The sequence below is a fragment of the Macaca mulatta genome, chromosome 7, assembly GCF_049350105.2.
Source record: "Macaca mulatta isolate MMU2019108-1 chromosome 7, T2T-MMU8v2.0, whole genome shotgun sequence".
Classification (NCBI taxonomy): domain Eukaryota; kingdom Metazoa; phylum Chordata; class Mammalia; order Primates; family Cercopithecidae; genus Macaca; species Macaca mulatta.
In genome coordinates, this window is record NC_133412.1 from 176,424,353 (window position 1) to 176,452,229 (window position 27,877).

At 45.7% G+C, this 27,877-nt stretch overlaps 1 protein-coding gene, 2 long non-coding RNA genes and 1 pseudogene across 7 annotated transcripts in view; 2 read left to right on the top strand and 2 right to left on the bottom strand.

Annotated features, from left to right (window-relative positions):
* The window catches only part of CDC42BPB (CDC42 binding protein kinase beta), a 136,526-nt gene that overhangs the window by 96,837 nt on the left and 11,812 nt on the right, over nt 1-27,877 (bottom strand). The gene's annotated exons all lie outside the window — the stretch shown is intronic.
* LOC144330429 (uncharacterized) lies at nt 5,155-11,114 on the top strand. Its single transcript, XR_013396595.1, has 2 exons — nt 5,155-6,373; nt 11,084-11,114. It is a non-coding gene; the product is annotated as an uncharacterized LOC144330429 (long non-coding RNA).
* Nucleotides 7,033-8,176, bottom strand: LOC144330430 (uncharacterized). Its single transcript, XR_013396596.1, has 2 exons — nt 7,386-8,176; nt 7,033-7,185 (listed from the first exon to the last, which is right to left on the bottom strand). It is a non-coding gene; the product is annotated as an uncharacterized LOC144330430 (long non-coding RNA).
* On the top strand, nt 23,408-24,011 carry LOC694234 (large ribosomal subunit protein eL13 pseudogene; annotated as a pseudogene).

Below are 27,877 nucleotides of genomic sequence, written 5' to 3' on the forward strand. Positions count from 1 at the left end.
GCTCAGAAGCTGGGCCTGGGTGACCAGCCAGCACTCACAAGGCTCCAAGTTGTAGCAACTGGGAGGCTACTGCCCACCAAGCCCTGCATCGCCCACACCATCAGCCACAGCGCCAGCCACGGCACCTGGGCATCATCTCAGACTCCTCCTGCAGAGCCCATACCCCTCGCCCAGCACAAAGCCACCTCTTCCTGCCCGTCTTCCTCACCAGGCTCTAAGCAGGGCTGACCGCCGCTCGCCCGGACCTGGCATGCTGACAGGACCCCTTCAGCACAGCTGCCTGTGTCTATGCCATGTGGCAACTGACGTTCACGAGGAGTCATCACGAAAGGGTGGCCTTCTCTACATGGAGCGTTCGCGTCCCTCCTAAGATGAGGATATTCAACATCTTGGGAGATTTTCCATCCAAAAGGCTGAATAAAGCTTTAGCCTTTAGACAGCTTAACTTTTCCTAGTAGAAATTTTCTCCTAATCAATCTCTTCATTCCTCCTACCCCAGACCGTCCCCTAAATAACTTCTCTTGATGCCCTAGAAGACGATGGATTAATCAAGCGTAACCACCGACAAATATGAGATCCAAACTGTAAGGGAAAATGGAATTTCCCTTTAAATAGGAAAAGCTGCTGGGCGCGGTGGCTCACGCCTGTAATCCCAGCACTTTGGGAGGCCGAGGCGGGCGGATCACAAGGTCAGGAGATCGAGACCACGGTGAAACCCCGTCTCTACTAAAAATTACAAAAAATTAGCCGGGCGCAGTTGTGGGCGCCTGTAGTCCCAGCTACACGGGAGGCTGAGGCAGGAGAATGGCGTGAACCCGGGAGGCGGAGCTTGCAGTGAGCCGAGATCGCGCCACTGCACTCCAGCCTGGGCTGGGCGACAGAGCGAGACTCTGTCTCAAAAAAAAAAAAAAAAAAAAATAGGAAAAGCTTTGCCAAGAAGAACTGCAGGCGGAGGGAGGATCTTTGCCTAAAACTGACAGAAAATCACTGTGAAATCAAACAAGATCAGACCAGCTGGAAGGAGTGCCCGGGTGGGAGGGTCTGAGGAAAGAGGACAGTGTCAAGAGCAGAAGCCTGAGGCAGGCAGGCAGGAAGTCCTGCTTTCCCCTGTCCGGCAGAAGCCCTCCGCCTCCCCCTGGACGGTTCTGTTCATCCGTGCCACTCCTGTTTGGGCCTCAGCTGCTTTGTGGCCCCAATCAATACATTTGGAATTGGAGACAGTCTGACAGGTTATCCGTTACCAATAATACCTTTTACCACTGAAGGAACAGGGCCCCAAAGGCCAAGCCACATGCAGAGGACACAAGGGACAGACGTCTTGCCCCCCAAGTGAGTCGTCAACTCCACCCACAGCATGGTTCTCTCCTGAGGTCCTCTCCTTGTAACTGCCAGCTACCGCTCCAACCCTTCAGGAGATAGCAGGACCCACACCTTCCTGGCGCAGCACCGGCACGGCTGCTGGAGTGCGGGGGCAGCTGTGGGGGAGGCACCTCTGAAGGCCCAGCAAGACCTACATGGAGGGCCCAGGCCCAGAGGCCAGGCTAGAGAAGGTATGGATGTGCGCGAGGGCCCAGGCACACCGACACACTACGCATCCGGTCCCCTTGCAGACAGAGAAGGGGCCAGAACAGTGCCCCAGGGACCAGGGAGTGCAGCCAGAGTGGACGGGGCACAGGCTGAACCCCCCGTGAGAGTACGGGGCGTGTGCCAGGAGTCAGGGCCTTGGCCCACATGTGGCAGGGAATGCAGGCGCTTTCACGGTACCACCCTTGAGTGAGTTCACAGCTCCAAAGGTTTGGAATTTATGCTTACAGTTCAAGCGGCTGACGGCTGATGCAGCTACAGAAGATTAGTACCTATCATGAAGTTTTAAAAAAAGGTGTTCAAATTACACAAAATGTGTTTTCTTTGTTTCACAATAACTAAGCTCTTTTGTAAGATGTCAGAACACTGCCTTCACAAGGAGCCAGCCACAGGCCCCTCTCATCAGGAATCACGAGCCTGAGAAACGTGACTCTTCCTAGGCCGGGCGCGGTGGCTCACGCCTGTAATCCCAGCACTTTGGGAGGCTGAGGCGGGTGGATCACGAGGTCAGGAGATCGAGACCATCCTGGCTAACATGGTGAAACCCCGTCTCTACTAAAAATACAAAAAATTAGCCGGGCGTGGTAGCGGGTGCCTATAGTCCCAGCTCCTCGGGAGGCTGAGGCAGGAGAATGGCGTGAACCTGGGGGGTGGAGCTTGCAGTGAGCCAAGATCGCGCTACTGCACTCCAGCCTGTGCGACAAGGCGAGACTCCGTCTCTAAAATAAAATAAAATAAAATTAAATTAAATTTAATTTAAAAGAAAAGTGACTCTTCCAACAAGCCCTCTTTTTTTTTTTTTTTTTTTAAAAAAACGGAGTCTTGCTCTGTCGCCCAGGCTGGAGTGCAGTGGTGCGATCTCGGCTCACTTCAAGCTCCGCCTCCCGGGTTCACGCCATTCTCCTGCCTCAGCCTCCAGGTGGCTCACACCTGTAATCCCAGCACTTTGGGAGGCTGAGGCGGGCAGATCACGAGGTTAAGAGATCGAGACCATCCTGGCCAACATGGTGAAACCCCGTCTCTACTAAAAGTACAAAAATTAGCTGGGCATGATGGCATGCACCTGTAGTCCCAGCTACTCGGGAGGCTCAGGCAGGAGAATCGCTTGAACCCAGGAGGTGGAGGTTGCAGTGAGCCGAGATTGCGCCATGCATTCCAGCCTGGGTGACACAGCAAGACCCCATCTCAAAAAAAAAAAAAAAAAAGAAAAAAGAAAAAAGAAAAAGAACATTAAGACGCAAAAGACAAGTGAGACACAGACTGGGTCTGAGAAAACCTGAGGAGCAGCGTGGGGCAGAGCGGGTGTTGCGTGGTACAGGCGACAGAGTCTGGCCAGAAGCAGCGGTGAGATCCTGGCTGTTCCTGAAAGGGAGACGAGCCCATTCCCTGCTGGATGGGGCGTGCAGGGTGGTGCTCGCACAGAGCACTGGCTGAGCACTAGGACGCTGGAGCCGCCTGCATGGGAAGGGCGTGCAGGGTGACGCTCGCACAGAGCACTGGCTGAGCACTAGGACGCTGGAGCCGCCTGCATGGGAAGGGCGTGCAGGGTGACGCTCGCACAGAGCACTGGCTGAGCACTAGGACGCTGGAGCTGCCTGCATGGGAAGGCTGACAGAGGCTGGTGGGCTGAGAGGCAGGGAAGCAACTGGACAGGTGATGCGGTTCCAGAGAAGCCCAAGGTGCCCAGTGTACAGCTGGTATTGGATGAGATCACCAGGAAATCAGCAGAGACAGGGGAGGGGCCGAGGACTGAACTCTGGGGGTCTTCGACGTGAGAGGGCTGCAGGGAAGAGAAGCCAGCAGGGTGCAGACAAGGCCAGGACTTCCATCCTGGAAGGCGGATGACAACAGGAATGACCTACTGGCTTTTGCCAAGTGAAGACCATAGGTGGCCTTGACAAAAGCAGCAGTTTTGAGGGAGGTAGGGGACAGAAGTCTGATTAGCCTTTTGAGAATGAGAGAGGTGGGGTGGAGACAGAAGAAAGAACCCTGAAGAGTTCTTGTTGCTGTTGTTTTTGAGACAGAGTTTCGCTCTGTCAGCAGGCGGGAGCCCAGGGGTGCGATCACAGCTCACTGCAGCCTCAACCTCGTCGGCTCAATGGATCCTCCCACCTCAGTCTCCCAAGAAGCTGGGACTACAGGCGCACGCCACCACGCTGGGAGATGTTTGAAATCATTTTCACCAAAGTGTTTTGTTTAAAAAACAAAACAGGCCAGGTGCGGTGGCTCAAGCCTGTGATCCCAGCACTTTGGGAGGCCGAGACAGGCGGATCACAAGGTCAGGACATCGAGACCATCCTAGCTAACACGGTGAAACCCATCTCTACTAAAAATACAAAAAAATTAGCCAGGCGTAGTGGCGGGTACCTGTAGTCCCAGCTACTCTGGAGGCTGAGGCAGGAGAATGGCGTGAACTTAGGAGGCGGAGCTTGCAGTGAGCCGAGATCGCGCCACTGCACTCCAGCCTGGGTGACTGAGCGAGACTCCATCCCCAAAAAAACAAAACAAAACAAACAAAAACACCACTCATCTTGGCATAGAGGGAAAGCTGGCCCACTCTCCATGGGTGCTCACATCACACTTGTCAACTGATCCAGCTGTTGGGGGCAAGGTATCGCCCAGAGATCACAGAGGCTGTAGACAAGGTCATTTTCACTGGCTTTAGTGCTAACAATAAACCATAAATTAAATTCTAGGGTGACAAAATAAATGCCCCAAGCTTCAATAAGCAATTGCAGAACACAGCTGATTCCTTGAAAGGAACACTACTGGTGCCTGCTGCCTCTGTGGCTCTACCCAGTCAGAGGGGGGTGTCTCTTTGGAATGGGCTCACCCACCCCCCTCAGGATACCACACCGGTCCACATTCGTTCTCTTAAGAACTGTTCATTTCCACACCAGGAAAAAAGCAGCAGCCCACAGACATAGCTATTTTTTTCCTTTTATTTTGAGGCAGGGTTCCCCAGGCTGGAGTGCAGTGGCGCCATCACAGCTCACTCACTGCAGCCTTGATCTCCTGGGCTCAAATGATTCTCCCACCTCAGTCTCCCTTGCAGCTGAGACTACAGGTGAACATTATCACATGGCTTTTTTTGGTTTTGTTTTTTGAGATGGAGTCTTACTCCATCACCCAGGCTGGAGTGCAGTGGCGTAATCTCGGCTCACTGCAACCTCTGCCTCCTGGGTTCAAGCAATTCTCTTGTCTCAGCCTCCCGAGTAGCTGGGATTACAGGTGCCTGCTACCATGCCTGGCTAATTTTTATATTTTTATAGAGATGGGTTTCACCTTCTTGGTCAGGCTGGTCTCGAACTCCTCACCTCAGGTGATCCACCTGCCTTGGCCTCCCAAAGTGCTGGGATTCAGGAATGAGCCACCATGCCCAGCAGTGGTTAATTTTTAATTTATTGTAGACACAGGGTCTTGCTATGTTGCCCAGGCTGGTTTCAAACTCCTGGGCTACATAGTGATCTCCCCGCCTTAGCCTCCCAAAGTGTTGGAATTACAGGCATGAACCACTACACCTGATCCTAATTTTACTTTGGTAGAAATTAATAATTAATAATTTTACTCACTGTTTTTTCGAAATTTTTTCCTTTTTTTTTTAACTGATTTTCGAGTAAAAATTTTAGTTTTGACAAAGAAAATATATTCATAAACATACAAACTTTTATTAAGTCAACTCCTGGTATTATATTACATATACATATTCTAATATGCAGAATATATACATTCTAATATGCAGATTTTGCAGCTCGCCAAACAGAGGTATTTAAGATCACACACACATCAATTTTCAAAGACAAAAGGCAGCACACAGTGCAGGGAAATCTACGGTCCCAGAGGGAGCCCCCATGTCAGCTGGGCAGGACCCTTCACACCAGCAGCACTGATGGGGGGTGCCTGCCCCAGCCCCAGGAACAGGAACGCAGGAAATGAGCTCAGCGGCTGCGCTGGGGCAGGATGAGAGAGCGAGAATGAATCCTCACTCCTTCCTAGTACAATGCCAGGGTAGTCCTAAATATACACAGCGACGCTCTCCCACACACTCCAAACTGGGCTGGGACTGCCAGGACAGGAAGGAGGACGTGAACAGCCAGGAAGAGAACTGTCTACACATCTTCCTCCCGGAAGGCCTTGGACTTGCCTCCGTTTGACTGAGGCGGAAGGACAGAAGGGAGCCCCAATGCTCTGGCCACTAGAGCTCTGTAACAGAGTCCGTCCTAACTTGCTCTTCCTGGCTCCCTCACCCTTGAGACCGAGACTCGCTAACACGCTTCTAGAAGACAGTGGTCACAGCCCTCATAACAAAGTGCAGTGATTAAATGGTATCTACAGTGATTAAATGCTTCCTACCCGGCATTAAGAAGCAGGGAGGAAGAGTTTTAAATGTAAGAAAGTAACAAGTTTGCAAAGCATCAGTAAATAAGGTTCAAAGAAGGGCAACTTAATTTCAGTAATTAGTAATTTGTGGAATTTTTAGCAACTAAATGTAATAACCATCAACCTCTTAGGATTAATTCAAGCGTACAACACAGTCTACCCTATTTGACAGAGATGAGACGGCAGGATCTTTTAATACTTTCAATTTGTTTTTTATTCTCTTATATCCTAAATATTTGATGAAATATTCAACCCACCCATTGCTAATGACAGTTTCCACTTTCTGAACATCTATATATGGGTCAGGGATGTTATATACTAATATCTCTAAAACCTGCAGGAGGCCAGGTGCGGTGGCTCATGCCTGTGATCCCAGCACTTTGGGAGGCCGAGGCAGGCGGATCATGAGGTCAGGAGATCGAGACCATCCTGGCTAACACAGTGAAACCCCGTCTCCACTAAACATACAAAAAAAAAAAAAAAAGATTGCTGGGCATGGTGGTGGGCGCCTATAGTCCCAGCTACTCGGGAGGCTGAGGCAGGAAAATGGCGGGAACCCGGAAGGCTGAGGTTGTAGTAAGCTGAGATCGCGCCACTGCACTCCAGCCTGGGCGACAGAGTGAAGACTCTGTCTCAGAAAAATAAAAAAATAAATAAAAATAAAATAAAACCTGCAGGATACATATTATCCCCCTCTGATAAATAAGCAAACAGAAAACAGAAAGCCTATTTTCATATACATGTTTGGTTTTTCTTTTTTCATTTTTATTTATTTATTTTTTGAAACAAGAGTCTCGTTGTGTCACCCAGGATGGAGTGCAGTGGTTACGATCTTGGCACATGGCAACCTCCAACTCCCAGGTTCAAGTGATTCTCCTGCCTCAGTCTCCCAAGTAGCTGGGACTACAGGCACCTGCCACCACATCTGGCTAATTTTTGTATTTTTAGTGGAGACAGGGATTTCACTATGTTGCCCAGGCTGGTCTTGAACTCCTGACCTTGTGATCCGCCCGCCTCGGCCTCCCAAAGTGCTGGGATTACAGGCATTAGCCACCACACCCGGCCATCTTTTTTTTTTTATTTTATTTATTTATTTTTTTTGAGACAGAGTCTTGCTCTGTCGCCCAGGCTGGGGTGCAGTGGCCGGATCTCAGCTCACTGCAAGCTCCGCCTCCCGGGTTTTCCACCATTCTCCTGCCTCAGCCTCGCGAGCAGCTGGGACTACAGGCGCCCGCCACCTCGCCCGGCTAGTTTTTTTTTTTGTATTTTTTAGTAGAGACGGGGTTTCACCGTGTTAGCCAGGATGGTCTCGATCTCCTGACCTCGTGATCCGCCCGTCTTGGCCTCCTTTTTTTATTTTTTTGAGACAGGGTCTCCCTCTGCCGCCCAGGCTGGAGTGCAATGGCGCGATCTCAGCTCACTGCAACCTCTGCCTTGATGAGGTTTCACCATGTTTCCCAGGCTGGTCTCAAACTCCTGGGCTCAAGTGATCTCCCCACCTTGGCCTCCCAAGGTGCTGGGATTACAGGTGTTAGCCACTGGGCCCAGTCTAAATGTTTGGTATTTTTAATCTCTTGTTATTTGTCTTTACTCCCCAGATAAGACTTTTTATGTGTCAGTTTTAAAATCCAGAGGCAAAAATTAACTCCTCTCATTTTTCTTGTTGCTCTTAACTTCATCATCTATTAGACAGTATATTGTCAAATTTCTTTGTGCCACTGCTGTGAATTCAGAAAAGTCTAGTTTTCTTTCTAAGGAGTAAAATACCAGCTGCTTCTAATGTCATGATTAGTACCATCTTCTGAAGAACTGACAGTCCATGCAGCAAGCATCGTTTTAGTTTAAGGTGAACTATGTCTTTCAAATTACTTGAGAACTGGTAATTCAAGAAAGCAATTATTTCACTCTCCTGTAATTACGCAAGCATACTGTCCGATATGCCACCCCTCTGCCGTACCAATTGCACTTGTATCACTTAGGCTAACATATGTGCACCCTATGGCCCAGAAATTCCCTCCCAGGTGAACACCCAAGAGAAATGAGCAGTTATGTCTACCGAAAAGACATACACAAGAACATTCAAAGCAGCTTTACTTATAATTATCAAAAACTGCAAACTACCCAAATGTCCACTCCTGCAGAAGAGTGGATAATCTGTAGTATTCATGTAATGAACTAATACACATTTAAAAAAAAAAAAAAAAAAAAAAAGGGCCAGGCACGATGGCTCATGCCTGTAATCCCAGCACTTTGGGAAGCCGAGGCAGATGGATCACCTGAGGTCAGACGTTCAAGACCAGCCAGGACAACAGGATGTAACCCCGTCTCTACTAAAAATACAAAAATTAGCCAGGCGTGGTGGTACATGCCTATAGTCCCAGCTACTGGGGAGGCTGAGGCAGGAGAATTGTGTGAACCTGGGAGGTGGAGCGCATTGCAGTGAGCCGAGATTGTGTCACAGAATTCCAGCCTGACGACAGAGTGAGGTTCCGTCTCAAAACAAAACAAAAAAACCACATGTAAATCTTTGTGACGTTGGATTAGGCAATGGATTCTTACAGGTAAAACATGAGAAACAGGTCAGTTAAACTTCATCAAAATAAAAACCATTGTGTTTTTTAACTACAAACACCAAACCCGAACAAAAAAATGTTCAAAAGAAGCCATTAAGAAAGTGAAAAGACAAATGACAGAAGCATATAAAATATCATGTATCTGATGAGGGACAGACATCCAGAATACATAAAAAGCTCTCTCAACTCACTCATAAAATATTCCAATTCAAAAACGGGCAAAGAATCAGAATCATCATTTCGCCAAAGAAGACATATTAATACAAACGCTCAATATGCACAGGAAAAGATGCTCAATGTCATTCGCAATCAGGGAAATGCAAATCAAAACCGTAACGAGACCTCACTTCACACCCACTACGGTAGCTACAATAAAAAAGACAAATCATAACAACTGTTGGCCATGAGGTGGAGAGATGAAGTCTCACACACTGCCAGTGAGACTGATGTAGCCTGGCAGTTCCTCAAAGTGCTAAACACAGTTACCAACTACATGACCCCTCATTCCACCCCAGGTATATAAACAGGAGAAATGAAAATATCTCCACACAAAAACTTGCGCACTGCATGTTTACTAAGAACCAGGTTTTTAAAAATTTAATATAAAAAAACTTGTACATGAATATTCACAGCAGCATCATTTGTAACAGTTAAGAAGTGAAAACCAAAATGTCCATCAACTGATAGCTAAAAAAACAAAATGTGGTCTACCTACACAATGGAATACTATTATTCAGCCAGAGAAAGTAATTAAATAACAATTAATACAACATGGATGAACCTTGAAAACACTATACTAAATGAAAGAGGCCAATTACAAAAGACTACGTATAGTGTGATTCCATTTATATAAAATGTCCAGAATAGGCAAATCCATAGAGACAAAAAGTAGATTAGTGGTTGCCAAGGGCTGGGGAGAGGTAATGTAAGTGCTGCTAATGGGTACAGGATTTCTCTCAGGGGCGATGAAAATGCTCTAGAATTAGACAGTGGTGAGAGTTGCACAAGTGTGTGAATACAGTAAAAACCAATAAATCATACACTTAAATCAACAGGCTGGGTGTGGTGGATCACGCCTGTAATCCCAGCACTTTGGGAGGACAAGGCAGGTGGACAACCTGAGGTCAGGAGTTCCAGACCAGCCTGACCAACATGGTGAAACCCCATCTCTATTAAAAATACAAAAATTAGCCAGGTGTGGTAGTGCGCACCTGTAGTCCTAGCTGCTTGGGAGGCTGAGGCAGGAGAATTGCTTGAACCTGGGAGGCAGAGGTTGCGATAAGCCGAGATTGTGCCACTGCACTCCAGCCTGTGTGACAGAGCAAGACTCCTTCTCAAAAATAAATAAATAAAATAATAATAAAAAAACAAGCACAACGAATCTGTGATATGGGTCACAACAGTGTGTACCACACATAATGGTGTCACAACAGAGACTACTCGGGTGCGTGATTCATTAATTTATTCAAAAGGTATTAAAGATATTTAAAAATATTCCTGAAACGAAGCAAGACATTGTGGCTGACAGTAAGCACCTGAGTTTAGACTTCACTGCCCCACTGTGTTGCAAACTACTGAGCGTGAACTCCAGTTTCCTTGTGGGTAAATTAAGGATAATCCCCGAACTGTGGGTGAATGTGACAGTGGATGTTGACAAGGAGCAGTGCCAGGCTCTGAGACAGCCCCAGCACACAGAGCCAGCCTAATCGTTTTGTGATCACATACGCGTCACAGAAGATGCGCTGGGCTTCCCCTTTCCCACAGAAACAGCGCAGAAGCCCCTCCCAGGAACACGCCCGTCTGCAGGGCAGCTCACGAGGCTGGTGCACAGCTGGCGCTCAGCAGGTGCATGTGAGTGAAAAGAAACCCATGGCTTCCCGAAGGCTCCTCCTGTGTCGCCTGCCTCCTCCTGTATTCTGTGCCCATGACCTGGACATCCAGAGCATATTCTTCTATCTAAATACAAGTACATGCAATTCTCCCTTAATAGGGCTGTTATTTATTTGTATTTTATCTTTTATTATTTTTAAACTCACTCAGTTGGAAAACACTAGTGACAAGAAAAACAAGTTCATGCCAGGAACTTTTTTTCATCCTAGCATACATCCTGAGATCAGCAGAGGCGATCTGAGCGGCTGAAACCTTCTGCATATAAACCATTTTCAGCAGGGTTCTTAACAACTGTCCAGAGCCAAATACTGAATTATCTGAGTCCAACTGCCAATCTTTCTAAATTGAATAGTCAATATGTCAGGAATACTACAGTGTTAAAGAAAAAAAAGCATGAAAGTAAACATTTTATGGGAAATTTTCTCTTATCCAAAATTCCTTCAAGTTTTTACCTTATTTAGAGATTGATTCTGCATTTCTGCATGAGGAATAAGTATGTCTCTGGAAGGAAAAATACTGTTGCTAATTATATGAACCTTCTAGGACATAATCCAGCGCCAGACAAGTAAGGCTAAAGAAATGCTAGACTGGCCAGGCACGGTGGCTCACGCCTGTAATCCCAGCACTTTGGGAGGCTGAGGCGGGCAGATCACAAGGTCAAGAGATCGAGAGCATCCTGGCCACTATGGTGAAACCCTGTCTCTACTAAAAATGAAAAAAAAAAAAAAAAAAAAAAAAAATTAGCTGGGCATGGTGGTGGACGCCTGTAGTCCCAGCTACTCCGGAGGCTGAGTCAGGAGAATCGCTTGAACCCGGGAGGCAGAGGTTGCGGTGAGCTGAGATCGCGCCACTGCATTCCAGCCTGGCGACAGAGAGAGACTCCATCTCCAAAAAGAAACAAAGAAATGCTAGATTGGAGCCCTCAGTGGCTAGACATGCATGTGAGCGGGAAGCAATATTCAAAACAGCAATAGCAATCCATCCAGCAACTCCAGCCCTCCCAGCACCCAAGGGGCTCTCCACCCAGCAACTCCAGCCCTCCCAGCACACGAGGGGCTCTCCATCCAGCAACTCCAGCCCTCCCAGCACCCGAGGGGCTCTCCAGCCAGCAACTCCAGCCCTCCCAGCACACGAGGGGCTCTCCAGCCAGCAACTCCAGCCCTCCCAGTGCCTAACTGGCTCTCAGGGTGGTTGCTCCTGAACCAGAGGAAGGGCCACCAAGCCAGCTGCCCTCAGAGTGAGGCGCTCACTTTCTTTCCTGAACAGAGAAGTGTGGAGTGGCCGGCCCTGCCTCACCTTGTCCAACAGGAGTTACAGGTGGTCGCCCATCTCCATGGGGCATGCCCAGCATGGTATCAAAGCCCTCTCATGGCCATGAAGTTTAAGGTGGAAATGGTACCTCTTTTTAAAACATGTAAGAATGTTTAGAAGAATCTGGTTCTTTTAAAAAAGAGGCAAAGAAAGTTTGAGAAGCATAGTTTGGATAACAATGGCTTCAATGGCTTTACTCATTTTAAATGCTATTTATTTCAGCCTCAACAATTAAATGTGTTCAAGTGGCCAGGCACAGTGGCTTACGCCTGTAATCTCAGCACTTTGTGAGACCAAGGCGTGTGGATCACCTGAGGTCAGGAGATCAAGACCAGCCTGGCCAACATGGTGAAACCCCATCTCTGCTAAAAGTATAAAAATTAGCTAAGTGTGGTGGTGCATGCCTGTAGTCCCAGCTACTTGGGCAGCTGAGGCAGGAGGATCACTTCAACCTGGGAGGTGGAGGTTGCAGTGAGCCCAGAACCCATCACTGCACTCCAGCCTGAGTGACAAAGTGAGACTCCATCTCAAAACAAACAAAAAAAAGTGTTCACAGCTAGCTCACACCTGTAATCCTGGCACTTTGGGACCTGAGAGGAGTGGATCACTTACGCCTAGATGTTCCAGACCAGCCTAGGCAACATGGCGAAACCCCGTCTCTACAAAAAAATCCACAAAAATTAGGCCAGTGTGGTGGCGTGCACCTATGGTCCCAGCTACTCGAGAGGCTGAGAGAGGAGGATGGCTGGAGCTCGGGAGGTGGAAACTGCAGTGAGGCAAGATTGAGCCACTGCACTCCAGCCTGGGTGACACAGTGAGACCCTGTCTCTACACACACACACAGAAAAGTGTTCAGATTGGGTGCCAGACTACCCACCTCAAATATGTCACATGTCCAACTGAACCTAAGCATTTCTGAGTTACTTTTTTTTTAAATAAAAAAATTTCTTTATGCTGGTATTTTTCAGTATTATAAAAATGCCGGCATGAAGGAAATGAAATCAAAAAAGAACATGACCCAGATACCAAGCAGAGAAAGACGGCCAGTATGCTCCTGTACTGTCGTCTTTGGCTCACCATCCCCACGGAATCGCAGTAATAAACAGGAAGGAAGGATGTTTTCACACAAGACCTGAAAATGTTCACTCTGATTTCATGAAAGTAATTGGTAAGCCAGGAAAATTACCCTTTTCACCAGATGCCTCGAGATGAGACAAACGAAATCAACAAACGAAAGAGCTTTCCAAATAATCAATAAAACTTTATGGCAAGGTCAGCGAAAGCGTAACATTTTGCAAAAGGACATCTAGCTTTGTGCGGTCTGCATTTCCTTTCATAAGCTACAAGAGCGGTCAAAAATGCTTCTCCGTAAACAAACGCCGCAGTAAAAATACAAGATTGATACTACCAGCGTTTATTTGATTATGAAAACGGTACTTTTCCAGAATGTCTGGCGATTTCCGATTTCGGAGGAACTTGGTATTTCTCTACAGGCACCCACACACAGGCCTTTCTCTAAGGCTCTCAGCAGGAAGTGCCTGGAGCTCCTAATAGCGCCAAGGCCCAGCCTCTGTTCAGCCTGATTTGCAGGTAGAATGTCCAACCCGTCTGGCTTCTAAGAGCTGGATTCCGGAAACAAATTAAAAAGCTGACGTACCAGAGACCACAGCATCACTCACATGGATGGACAAGTATCAACTAATTTTTCTGAACTTCAATTAAAAAATCAAAAAGCTTAAGATCACATTTTAAAAAGCTGAGTCCTCACTAATTGTCAACTCCAAAGTGTCTCCAGTGAACAACTACTATAAGACCTGCCTTCTATTATTACTACATTATTATTTTTTTTTTTTTTTAAGAAAAATGCCACAAGCCGAGGGCATCCTCACCCGGCAAGCAGCACAGGGAGCTGAGAGCACTAGGCAACCAGCCTTGTGGCCTCAGGGCAGCGGCAGGTGTTTCTGATCATGAAGGCCTGGAGAAGCAACACACATTTCATTCACTTCTCCTTGTCCCCCTCTGCTGTCTCAGAGAGACAGATCCAGCCTCTCATGCCCACCCATGAGGACCAAGGAGAAGGGAGGCAATAACGCACTTCTCAGCCTCTGTGCACTCCTGTGTGGGCGCACGCTTGGGCCTCAGGCCTCACCAGCTCCTGACTGGAATATACTTTACCACTGCAACATCTGAAATGAAATCAGAAATGCCTACTTTTTTTTTTTTTTTTAACATCAATTGAGCCCCCAAATAGTTTATTTCCCACAAAATATACTGGGCCAACAGTATAGGAATGATCTGTCAAATGCCAAATTTGTCCAGCTAGGAAAACACTAGAAACCAGTTAAAACTTTTGAACAGGACAGGACAAATGCCCTGATTCGTCCACAAATAAACTGTGAATAAAAATAAAAAAGGAGGGAGAAAGAGCTTACAGATTAAAAGAGATTAAGGAGGTGTACAATCCAAATGCCACGGGCAGGTACCTGTAGAACTTATCCACTTTTTTTTTTTTCTTTTTGAGACGGAGTCGCTCTGTCACCCAGTCTGGAGCGCAGAGGTGTGATCTTGGCTCACTGCAACCTCCACCTCCTGGGTTCAAGCGATTCTCCCATCTCAGCCTTCCCAAGTAGCTGGGATTATAGGCATGGGGCACCGCGTCAGGCTAATTTTTATATTTTAGTAGAGATGGAGTTTCATCATGTTACCCAGGCTGGTCTCTAACTCCTGATGATCCACCTGCCTCGGCCTCCCAAAGTGCTGGGATTACAGGCATGAGCCACCGCGTCCAGCCACGAATCCACTTTAAAAAAATAAAAATAAATAAATAAATAAATTTAGGCCTGGCGCGGTGGCTCACGCCTGTAATCCCAGCACTTTGAGAGGCCGAGGCAGGCAGATTACGAGGTCAGGAGATCGAGACCATCCTGGCTAACACGGTGAAATTCCATCTCTACTAAAAATACAAAAAAGTAGCCGGGTGTGGTGGTGGGCACCCGTAGTCCCAGCTACGTGGGAGGCTGAGGCAGGAGAATGGCGTGAACCCGGGAGGCAGAGCTTGAAGTGAGCCGAGATCATGCCACTGCACTCCAGCCTAGGGGACAGAGCGAAACTCCTTCTCAAAAAAAAAAAAAAAAAAAAAAAGGGAAATTTAAACAATGACTATCTTATGATATTGAGAAATTACTGCTATTTTTTTCAGTGTCATATTATTATGGCTATGTTTTTTAAAAAAACCCTCATCTTCTTGAGGCACATCCCGAAATATTTACAAATGAGATGACAGATTTCTGGGATTTTCCTAAAACAATCCTTTTGGGGGAAAGGGGATAAAAGTGAAATACAACTGACTGTGAGTTGATAACTGTTGAAACTGGGCGTTCATTATTCTATATGTTCTACTTTTTTGGTTTTTTTGTTTTGTTTGCTTTGAGACGGGGTCTCACTCTGTTGCCCAGGCTGGAGCGCAGTGGCACGATTGGCTCACTGCAAACTCCTCCTCCCGGGTTCATGCCATTCTCCTGCCTCAGCCTCCGAGCGGCTGGGACTACAGGCACCTGCCGCCATGCCCAGCTAATTTTTTTGTATTTTTAGTAGAGACGGGGTTTCACTGTTAGCCAGGATGGTCTCAATCTCCTGACCTCGTGATCCACCTGCCTCGGCCCCCCAAAGTGCTGGGATTACAGGTGTGAGCCACTGTGCTCGGCCGCTCTACTTCTAAATGTATTTGAAATTTCCTATTTGAAATTTTAAACTTTGAAATTTGAATAGAAAATATTACCAATTACTATCACTTTTATTAATACTCATTACACAAATACCTCCATATGAAAAACTCACGATACTCCAAAAAAGGAAGAATAACAGTTTCATACATGAGCTCATCACTATTTTCAATAATACCTAAATAGAGGACAGCTGAGTGACATGGGATACTGGCTAGAAGTTTCTGAAAAATTAGTTTCCTTTTACAAATACTCAAAACAGGAAGATTGAATCCAAACCACTACAAGCTCCTGCCCCAAACTACACAGCAGTTTCCTCATTGGAAATGCATCGCCGCAGGAAAATCAGCCCCACGCCTGGTATATTTGCCATGAGTGCATTTGTTTTATTGCTGGCATTCCTTCTGGGTCATAAAGCAGTTTTATGAGCTGGTAGAACTTCTGTGCGGATTCTACAAAGCTGCCATGGCGAACGGCTTCAGGATCCAGCCTAACATATCTGTCTCCATCTCCTGCATCTGATTGATGCAGGCCCTTTGGGCTGACTGGACTTTCAAAAAGTCTATGGTGGCGACTCTCTTACTGTTAAAATGTTTATCTAAGTCTTCCTTTCAAATGTGGTACTGGAGAACGCTGTAGGACAAACAAGAAGCAGTTACAATTCTCCATACCAAACTTTATTTTTAAAAACATTTAAGGCCAGGCATGATGGCTCATGGCTATTCCCAGCATTTTGGGAGGCTGCATGAGAGGATCCCTTGAGGCCAGGAGTTTGAGATGAACCTGGGCAAAATAGTGAGACCTTATCTCATTTTAAAAATACACATTTAAAAAACAGTAAAAATGAAAACATTTAACGTTCATTTTACTGAGAATATTTCTCTCAAATTATAAATGCAGTATTTTAAACATCACTAAACTTGCAATACAATCGATGACAGGAATTACCATAGCCGGGAAAAAAATAAACTGTTAAGAAAAGGGATGCTGAGGCTGGGCATGGAGGTTCACGCCTGTAATCCCAACACTTTGGGAGGCCGAGGCAGGTGGATCACATTACCTGAGGTCAGGAGTTCGAGACCAACCTGGCCAACATGGTGAAACCCCGTCTCTACTGAAAATACAAAATTAGCCAGGCATGATGATACACATCTATAATCCCAGCTACTCGAGAGGCTGAGGCAGGAGAATCCCTTGAACCTGGGAGGCGGAGGTTGCAGTAAGCTGAGATTGTGCCACTGCACTCCAGCCTGGGTGACAGAGTGAGACTCCATTTAAAAAAAAAAGGGGGGGGGCCGGGCGCGGTGGCTCAAGCCTGTAATCCCAGCACTTTGGGAGGCCGAGACGGGCGGATCACGAGGTCAGGAGATCGAGACCATCCTGGCTACCATGGTGAAACCCCATCTCTACTAAAAAATACAAAAACCTAGCCGGGCGAGGTGGCGGGCATCTGTAGTCCCAGCTACTCGGGAGGCTGAGGCAGGAGAATGGCGTGAACCCGGGAGGTGGAGCTTGCAGTGAGCTGAGATCTGGCCACTGCACTCCAGTCTGGGCAACAAAGTGAGACTCTGTCTCAAAAAAAAAAAAAAAAAAAAAAAAAAGGGATGTAGAGGAGACTATGAAATTGAAACTAATTCAGAATAGCCTGGATTTTTAAAGTTTCTTTCCTTAATATTAAACGAGTTTTTATTTATATTACAAACCAATTATTATTAAAATACTATTGGAGAAAAACTATAAAATCTGATCAACTGAGGATCTAGCAGTATTCAAAAATACCACCATTCAATAGGGGCAACTAGCAATTAATTCTATACTTTTTGTTTTTGTTTTTAAGACAGAGTTTCGCTTTTGTTGCCCAGGCTGGAGTGCAATGGTGAACCTCAGCTCACCATAACTTCCACCACCCAGGTTCAAGCAATTCTCCTGCCTCAGTCTCCCAAGTAGCTGGGATTACAGGCATGCACCACCATGCCCAGCTAATTTTGTATTTTTAGTAGAGACTGGGTTTCCCCATGTTGGTCAGGCTGGTCCCGAACTCCCGATCTCAGGTGATCCACCTGCCTCGGCCTCCCAAAGTGCTGGGATTACAGGCGTGAGCCACCACGCCCAGTTCAAGTGGTTTTATAAATGAATACTTTACAATTTCACTCTCTAAAATATTTTTCAGGGGTCAGGCATGGTGGTTCACACCTATAATTCCAGCACTTTGGGAGGCCTGCCAGGCAGGAGGAGCACTTGAGCCCAGGAATTGGAGACCAGCCTGGGCAACACAGTAAGACCTCCACTCTACAAAATACTAAAAATAAGGCCAGGCAGCCAGGCGCGGTGGCTCACACCTGTAATCCCAGCAGTTTGGGAAGCCAAGGCGGGCGGATCACGAGGTCAGGAGGTTGAGACCATCCTGGCTAACAAGGTGAAACCCTGTCTCTTCAAAAAATACAACAAAATTAGCCAGATGTGGTGGCAGCTGCTTGTAGTCCCAGCTGCTTGGGAGGCTGAGGCAGGAGAATGGCATGAACCCGGGAGGCGGAGCTTGCAGTAAGCAGAGATTGTGCCACTGCATTCCAGCCTGGGCAACAGAGTGAGACTCTCTCTCAAAAATAAAATTAAAAAATAAAATAAAATAAAATAAAAATAAAAATAAAAATAAAAATAAAATAAAATAAAATAAAATAAGGCCAGGCGCAGTGGCTCACACCTGTAATACACGACCACTTTGGAAGGCCAAGGCAGGAGATCGCTTGAGCTCAGGAGTTCGAAAGCAACCTGGGTAACATAGCGAAACCTCATCTGTACAAAAATACAAAAATTAGCCAAGTGTGGTGGCGCGCACCTGGAGTCCAAGCTACTGGGGATGCTGAGGTGGGAGGATCACCTGAGCCCAGGAGGTCAACACTGCAGTGAGCCGTGATTATGCCACTGTATTTCTGTTCCAAAAATAAAAATAAAATAAAATATTCTTGAACAGAAGACTGAAAGCTTCATAATTTTTCCTAAAACTACAGTAATTCTGACACCAAAATATTCCATAGATAACATATACAAGTTAAAACCACAGACTATCTACAGACTACTCCTCATTTAGAAATACAAATTTAAAAAAATAAAAAAACGTGCATACGACAGGCTCAACTGTGCAGTTAGAGAATAAAATGTCATGGCTAAGTGTGTTTTATTCTGGGAATGCACATACGATTCTATAGTATGTATGTCAATATAAACAATAAAAAATAGAGAAAGACAAAAATCACAGTTCTCTTGATACATGCAACAACCATATTTCAACATTAATTTCTCATTAAAAGTCTTGACTTCTTATTTTATTTACTTATTTACTGAGATAAAGTCTGGCTCTGTCACCCAGGCTGGAGTACGGTGACACAATCATGGTTCACTGCAGCCTCGACCTCCCAGGCTCAAGCAATTCTCCTGCCTCAGCCTCCTGAGTAGCTAGGACACAGGCCCACACCACCATGTCCAGCTAATTTTTGTGTTTTTTGTAGAGACAGGGTTTCGCCATGCTGCCCAGGCTGGATTCAAGCAATCTGCCCACCTCTTATAGGTGTGAACCACCACGTCTGGCCATCTCAGACTTTTAGACTAATCAAAATTGATTTTTAATATTTAAAACAATCTTTCAAAGTAACATTCAATTTTAATGGAAAAAGACTAGAATATGCTTTAAAATAAAAAAGCAAGACAATTATAATAACTTCGGGGAAGACTTTCACTCTTCATGGCATACTTACTTCTCGTACTGCTTGAATTTATTTTATCATGAGCACACTTTTCTTTTTCTTTTAGACAGGGTCTCACTCTGTCACCCAGGCTGGAGTGCAGTGGCACAATCACAGCTCACTGCAGCTTCGACCTCCCCAGGCTCAAGCAATCCTCCCATCTCAGCCTCCCGAGCAGCCAGGACTACAGGTGTGCACCACCATGCCCAGTTAATTTTTGTATAATTTGTAGAACTGGGGTCTTGCTATGTTGCTCAGGCTTATTTTCATAATTAAAAAAAATTAAAATTAAAATAGTACTTGCCGAACGCACTTTTTGTGATTGGTATTCTGATACTTTCAAATACATGGTATAAGAGGCAATCCCAAATCACAGAAAACTGCACCTCAGCTGACCTACGACCACCCTCCAAGGACGTTTGTAAAGCCCAAAGCTAAGGGAGGTGGCCCAAGAGCTATCTGGAGAGGAGTTTTGAAAGAATTTTAAAAACCGGCCAGGCGCAGTGGCTCATGCCTGTAATTCCAGCACTCTGGGAGGCCGAGGCGGGCGGATCATGAGGTCAAGAGATCAAGACCATCCTGGTAAACATGGTGAAACCCTGTCTCTACTAAAAATACAAAAATTAGCTCGGCGTGGTGGCGGGCACCTGTAGTCCCAGCTACTCGGGAGGCTGAGGCAGGAGAATAGCGTGAACCGGGGAGGCGGCGGCGCTTGCAGTGAGCCGAGATTGCGCCACTGCACTCTAGCCTAGACAACAGAGCGAGACTCCATCTCAAAAAAAAAAAAGGATTTTAAAAGCCAAAACAACTTCTGGTCACAGCACTCATTAATAGCCCCAAAGCGGGCAACCCAGATGTCCATCAGGAGTGGAGAGATAAAGAGAGGGATGAGAATACAGTGCACACTACACAATAACCACAAGGAACTAAGCTGCGGCTATTCCCAATCACGTGGATGGATCTCAAGTACTCTTACTTACAATTACTTTTTATTTTTTGAGACACAGTATCACCCTGTTCCCAGGCTGAAATGCAGTGGCGTGATCTCAGCTTACTGCAAACTCCACTTCCTGGGTTCAAGCAATCCTCCCACCTCAGCCTGCTGAGTAGCTGAGTCTACAGGTGAGCACCACCATGCCCAGCTAATTATTCTATTTTTTTTTTTTTTTGTAGAGATGGGGTCTCACTATGTTGCCCAGGCTGGTCTTGAACTCCTGGACTTAAGCGATTCACCCACCTCAGCCTCCCAAAGTACTGGGATTACAGGCTACAATTACCTTTTATTATGGTAAAATATATGTAACATAAAATGTACAATTTTAACCCTGTTTTTGAGATTGACGAAGGAAAAAAAAAAAGCAGCAACTCAAATTGCTAGGATGGAAATAAGAGAAGGGACATTACTACTGACATTAATAGAAATAAAGATTATTAAGAAAAACTATGAACAATCGTATGCCAACAAATTAGATAATCTAGGTGAAATGGACAAATTTATAAAAAGACACAAACTACCAAAATTGACTCTTGAAGAGAAAATGTTAATAGATCTACAACAGGTACAAAGATTGAACTAGCAATCCAAAACACACAAAGAAAGCTGGATAGCTTCACAGGTGCATCTACCAAACATTTAAGTAAGAGTTATTACCAATTCTTCACAAACTCGTCCAGAAAAAGGAGAACGCTTCCTAAATCATTCTATAAGGCCTGTATTACCTTGATACCAAACAAACAAACAAAACGACATACAAGGAAAGAAAACTAGACTCAATTTCCCTTATGAATACAGATGCAAAAATCTTCAACAAAATACAATACTAGCAAACTAAATTCACCAACATGGAGAAAGAATTATATACCATGATCAAGCGGGATTTATCCCAGGAATGCAAGGTTGGTTCAACAAACAAAAACCAATTAATGCAATACACCATATCAATAGAAAAAAATGAGTCACACAAGTATCTCAATGGATGCAGAAAAATCACAACAAAGTCCAACACCCTTTTTCATGGCAAAAACTTAACAAACTAGAAATAGAAGGAAACGTTCTCAACCTGAAAAGGGGCATTTATGAAAACCCACAGCTAATGCCATACTTAATGGTGAAGGTTACATGCTCTCTCCCTAAGGTCAGAAGAAAGACAAGAATGCCCACTAGTGCTATTTCCACTCCACACTGTACTGAAGGTACTAGGCAGGGCAAGTAGGCAACAAAAAGAAATAAAAGGTATCCAAGTTGAAAAGGAAGAAGCAAAACTATCTGCATTCAGAGATAATTTTATATATAAAATTTATGTGTTTTTTAATGTAAAAATCCTAAGGAATTCATTAAAAAAGCTATTAAAACTAATTAAAAAGTTCAGCAATTTTGCGGGATATAAGATCAATATATAAAAATCAATTTACCTCAGGAATAAATTTAAGAAACTCTTACCCTGCACTGTGAATGTAATCAATGCCACTGAATTGAACACTTAAAAATAGATAAAGTGGCCGGGCGTGGTGGCTCACGCCTGTAATCCCAGCACTTTGGGAGGCCGAGGCGGGCGGATCACAAGGTCAGGAGATCGAGACCACAGTGAAACCCCGTCTCTACTAAAAATACAAAAAATTAGCCGGGCGCGGTGGCGGGCGCCTGTAGTCCCAGCTACTCAGGAGGCTGAGGCAGGAGAATGGCGTGAACCCGGGAGGCGGAGCTTGCAGTGAGCCGAGATCGCGCCACTGCACTCCAGCCTGGGCGACAGAGCGAGACTCCCTCTCAAAAAAAAAAAAAAAAAAAAAAAAAAAAAAAAATAGATAAAGTGGCCAGGCGTGGTGGCTCGCACCTGTATCCCAACACTTTGGGAGGCTGAGGTGAGTGGATCGCCTGAGGTCAAGAGTTTGAGACCAGCTGGCCAACACGGTGGAACCTCGTCTGTACTAAAAATACAGAAATTAGCTGGGTGCGGTGGCGAGTGCCTGTAATCCCAGATACTTGGGAGGCTGAGGCAGGAGAATCGCTTGAACTTGCGAGACAGAGGTTGCAGTGAGCCAAGACTGCGCCACTGCACTCTAGCCTGGGACAGCACAAGACTCCATCTCAAAAAAAAAAAAAAAAAAAAACACAGTTAAAGTGGCAAATTTTTATATATTTTTACCCCAATTAAAAAGAAAACTAAACAACTCTCACTCTGAAAACTATGAAACTTTTTTTTTAAAATCTAATTTATTATATTTTTTGAGACGGAGTCTCGCTCTGTCACCCAGGCTAGAGTGCAGTGGCGTGATCCTCACTGCAACCTCCACCTCCCGGGTTCAAGCGATTCTCCCACTTCAGCCTCCCGAGTACGTGGGATTACAGGCGGCTGCCACCACGCCCAGCTAATTTTTGTAGAGACAGGTTTTCACCATGTTGGCCAGGCTGGTCTTGAACTCCTGACCTCAGGTGATCCGCCTACCTCGGCCTCCCAAAGCGTTGGGATTACAGGCGTGAGCCACCACAGCCGTCCTTTTTTTTGAATTTTAAAAGATCTAAATAAGTGGAAAGGCATCTCATGTTCGTGGGACAAGAGTTTTTAATATTGTTAAGATGGCAATACTCCCCAAATCGACCTACAGATGCAATGAAATCCTTACAAGAATCCCAGCTGGCTTGCTACCAGAAACTGACAAGCTGATCCTAAAATGCATATGGAAACTCAAAGAACTTAGAAAGAATTGTCAAAACAATCTTGAAAAAGAACAAAGTTGGAGGACTCATACTTCCTGATGTGAAAACTTACTATGTAAGTAATGAAGACAGTGTGGTACTGGCATCAGAACAGACATATACATTAATGGAATACAACTGAGAGTCCAGAAAGAAACTCATACACTTATGGTCAACTGATTTTGACAAGGATTTCAAGACCATTCAACAGGGGAAAGAATAGTCTGTTCGACAAACGTTGTTGGAACAACCGGATATCTGCATGCAAGAGAATGAATGTAACCCCTCTGCATGCAAGAGAATGAATGTAACCCCTCTACCTCATGTCAAAAATTAACTCAAAATTGATCAAAGAACTAAATGTAAATGCTGAAACTAAAAAACTCAGAAGAAAACACAGGTACGAAACTTTGTGAATTTGCATTGCCAATGGATTCTTAGATATGACACAGAAAAAACAACAACAAAAAACAGTTAAATTTGTTTTCCTGCGCAGAAGGGCTCTAGGCAGCCATGGCGCCCAGCCAGAATGGCATGAAAGCTCTACTTCCACAAGGACTGGCAGCTGGCACATGGCCACGTGGTTCAACCAGCCTGCCCGGAAGATCCGCAGATGCAAGGCCAGGCAAGCCAAAGTGCCCCACGTTGCCCTGCACACAGCGTCAGGACCCATCCGGCCCATCGTGTGGTGCCACACGAAGCAGTATTCACACCAAGGTGTGCACCGGCCGCGGCTGCAGCCTGGAGGAGCTCAGGGTGGCCAGCATTCACAAGACCATTGGCATCTCTGTGGATCCAATGAGTCCACTGAGTCCCTGCAGGCCAAGGTGCTGTGGCTGAAGGAGCACCACTCTAAACTCATCCTCTTCCCCAGGAAGCCCTCGGCCCCCAGTAAGGGAGACAGTTCTGCTGAAGAACTGAAACTGGTCACCCAGCTGACAGGGCCGGTCATGCCCATCCCAAATGTGAGAAGGAGAAAGCCCAAGTCATCACTGAGGAGAAGAATCTCAAAGCCTTTGCTAGTCTCCACACGGTCCATGCCGACACCCGGCTCTTTGGCATACGGGCAAAAAGAGACAAGGAAGCTGAAGAACAGGATGTTGAAAACAAAAAATGAAGCCCTCCTGGGGACTTGTAATAAATCAGCAGTTTAAAAAAAAAAAGTTAAATTAGACTTCATCAAAATGAAGAACACCTGTGCTTCAAAGGCTACCATCAAGATAGTGAAATGACAACCCACAAAATGGTAGAAAATATTTGAAAATCTTATGTCCAATATGGGGCTTCTATCTAGTATATACAAAGAACTCTTAAAATTCAACAAAAAGACAACCCAATTTTTTATATATTTTTTTGAGACGGAGTCTCGCTTTGTCGCCCAGGCTGGAGTGCAGTGGCGCGATCTCGGCTCACCGCAAGCTCTGCCTCCCGGGTTCATGTCATTCTCCTGCCTCTTCATGTCATTCTCTTGCATTGCATTTTCCTGCCTCAGAGTAGCTGGGACTACAGACGCCCGCCACCACGCGCGGCTAATTTTTTTGTATTTTTAGTAGAGATGGGGTTTCACTGTGTTAGCCAGGATAGTCTCGATCTCCTGACCTCATGATCCGCCCACTTCAGCCTCCCAAAGTGCTGGAATTACAGGCGTGAGCCACTGTGCCTGGCCAAAACAACCCAATTTTTTAAATGAGTAAACAACTTGAATAGACATTTATCCCGAAGATATACAAATGTCTAACACATGAAAAGATGTTCAACAACATTCGCTATTAGGGAAAAGCAAATCAAAACCACAATGAGAAACGACTTCACACTCACTACGACGGTTAGAATTTTAAGTCAGAAAATAACAAGCGTTGTCAAGGACGTGGAGAAACTGGAACCCTTGTGGGCGGCTGGCGGGAACGCAGACCGCTGTAGAAAACAACCTGGCAGTTCCTCAGGATGCTCAACACAGAGCCTTCACAGGACCCAGGAATTCCACTCCGAGGTATTTGCTCAAGGGAAATGAAAACATGTGTCTCACAAAAACTTGTACATTAATGTTCACAGCATCGTTGTTAAAAAATAAACAAAAATTACTTGGGAGGCCCAGGTAGGTGGATCACCTGAGGTCAGGGGTTTGAGCCAGCCTGGCCAACCAGGCGGCCAACAACCGCCTCTACTAAAAATACAGGAGTAAGTCGGGTGTGGTGGCGCACGCCTGTAACCCCACCTACTTGGGAGGCTGAGGCAGGAGAACTGCTTGAACCCAAGAGGCGAAGGTTGCAGTGAGCCAAGATCACACCACTGCACTCCAGCCTGGGCAACAGAGCAAGACTCTGAAAACAAACAAAAAAACAACAAATAAACAAACAAAAGGTAAACAGATGTCCATCGGCCGGGCGCGGTGGCTCAAGCCTGTAATCCCAGCACTTTGGGAGGGTGAGACGGTCGGATCACGAGGTCAGGAGATCGAGACCATCCTGGCTAACACGGTGAAACCCCGTCTCTACTAAAAAATACAAAAAACTAGCCGGGCGAGGTGGCGGGTGCCTGTAGTCCCAGCTACTCGGGAGGCTGAGGCAAGAGAATGGCATAAACCCGGGAGGCGGAGCTTGCAGTGAGCTCAGATCGGCCACTGCACTCCAGCCGGGGCGACAGATTGAGACTCCGTCTCAAAAAAAAAAAAAAAACAGATGTCCATCAACTGATGAACGGATAAACAAAATGAGGGCTGTCCACACAACAGAGTATTATTTGGCCATAAAAAGGGATGATGCACTACATATGCTGCAACACGAGACGAACCTTGACAACATGGTTATCAGTCAGGAAAGACCCATATTATATGATGCCACTTACAGAAAATATCCAGAACGAGCAGATATATAATGAAAACAGATTTGTGGTTGCTCAGGGCTGGGGTAGGGGTAGAGTTGGGGGTGACAGCGGAAGAGTACAGGGTTCCTTTGGTGGTGATGGCGGAGATGGTTGCACAACTTGATGAATATACTAAAATACACCGACACTGAACTGCATGCTTTAGGCAGGTAAATCATGCATGACTTGAACCTCAATAAAGCTGTTACTAAAAAACAACAACAACAGGAAAAAAGAAATTATCTGGTAATTGTAAATGGTAGAGAAGCCTTTCTTCTTCACTAAAATAAATAAACTATCAGCAGTATAATTCAACTTAAGTTTCTCTATATTGCTGACAGCTGGTTTCTGCTTAAAAATCCTCCTAACATATTATGTCCCAAGGATTATCAAAATTTCATAAACACAAATCTTGCTTTTTAAAAAAATAACTAAATATTTGTAGAAGGAAATATATCCAGGCTTCTCATTTTGGTTACATAAAACCATGTCTGATGTTTTGAGAAATATTTCTTGTTCTGATACCATATAATAGCAATGTCATCCCTGACACCTTAATTAATTGGTAAAACTGGAAATAGAGCATTTCCAGTAACTTCTCAATTTGCTGCTAGTCAGACAGTATTTCCCACATATTTGAATCCAGTTTCATTTTAAAGGTACATCCGAAAGCTGTTCTATTAATAAACAAAGACTTTTCAACAATTTGGTTTCAAATACTTCGGGTTAGAAAACAAACATCTATTTAAGACAGAGCTGCAAATTTATTATTATTACTTTTTGGAGACAGAGTCTCACTCTGTTGCCCAGGCTGGAGTGCAGTGGTGCAATCATAGCTCACTTCAGATTCAACCTCCTGGGTTCAACCAATCCTCCCCAGTAGATGAACTACAGGCGCACATGACCACAGCCAGCTACCTTTTCTTTTTGGTTTTTTTTTTGAGACCGTGTCTCGCTCTGTCGCCCAGGCTCGAGCGCAGCGGTGTGATCTCGGCTCACTGCAAGCTCCGCCTCCCGGGTTCACGCCATTCTCCTGCCTCAGTCTTCCGAGTAGCTGAACTACAGGTGCCTGCTACCACAGCCAGCTTTTTTTTTTGAGACGGAGTAGTCTCGCTCTGTCACCCAGGCTGGAGTGCAGTGGCACGATCTCAGCTCACTGCAAGCTCCGCCTCCCGGGTTCACACCATTCTCCTGCCTCAGCCTCCCGAGTAGCTGGGACTACAGGTGCGTGCCACCACGCCCAGCTCATTTTTTGTATTTTTAGTAGAGATGGGGTCACCATGTTGGCCAGGATGGTCTCGATCTCCTGACTTCATGATCTGCCTGCCTCAGCCTCCCAAAGTGCTGGGATTACAGGCGAGAGCCACTGCGCCCGGCCCTAATTTTTTAAATTTAATTTTGTAGACACAGGGATCTCACTATGTTGCTCAGGCTCCTGGGCTCAAGCAATGTTCCCACCTGGGCCTCCCAAAGTGCTGGGACTACAGGCGTTGAGCCACCATGCCTGGCCTCCAAAATTAACCTTTAAGGATTGCTGCATAACCACTAATAAAATCAACATCTTTCTCAATAGTAAAGGGTCAATAGAAATGGTATTTCAAATTACAGTATAAGGTGGGTTGGGTGTGGTGGCTCACACCTGTAATCCCAGTACTTTGGGAGGCCGAGGCAAGAGGATCCCTTGAGCTCAGGAGTTCAAGACCAGCCTGGCCAACATAGGGAGACTCTGTCTCTAAAATAAAGAAACGCTGAAAAATAAATTCAGCTCATCAATTTAAGTTTTTTAAACAAAGTGACAGATTGAATTATTTTAATTCAATGATTTCACACTAACAAGGGTGAAGTACAACAGAGCAAGGGCGCTGAAGTGCTGTTTCGGATGCTGCGGTAAGGGAGTTCTAGTCACCTTTGTGTCTCACTAGAAAATGATGAGGGGTAAGAATATTTCTTATTCTGCTCTGGTCTATTTTCAATGGGTGATTTCCTAGATACCAAAAGCTCTGGAGGTTAAACACAGCTCTATGACATTTCCAGAAAGATGAAGTTTCTACAGGCAACTCCGGAGTCACAAAAGTCCAGCTGTGAACATCCCCACATCACATGGTCTCCACAGGGACCCCT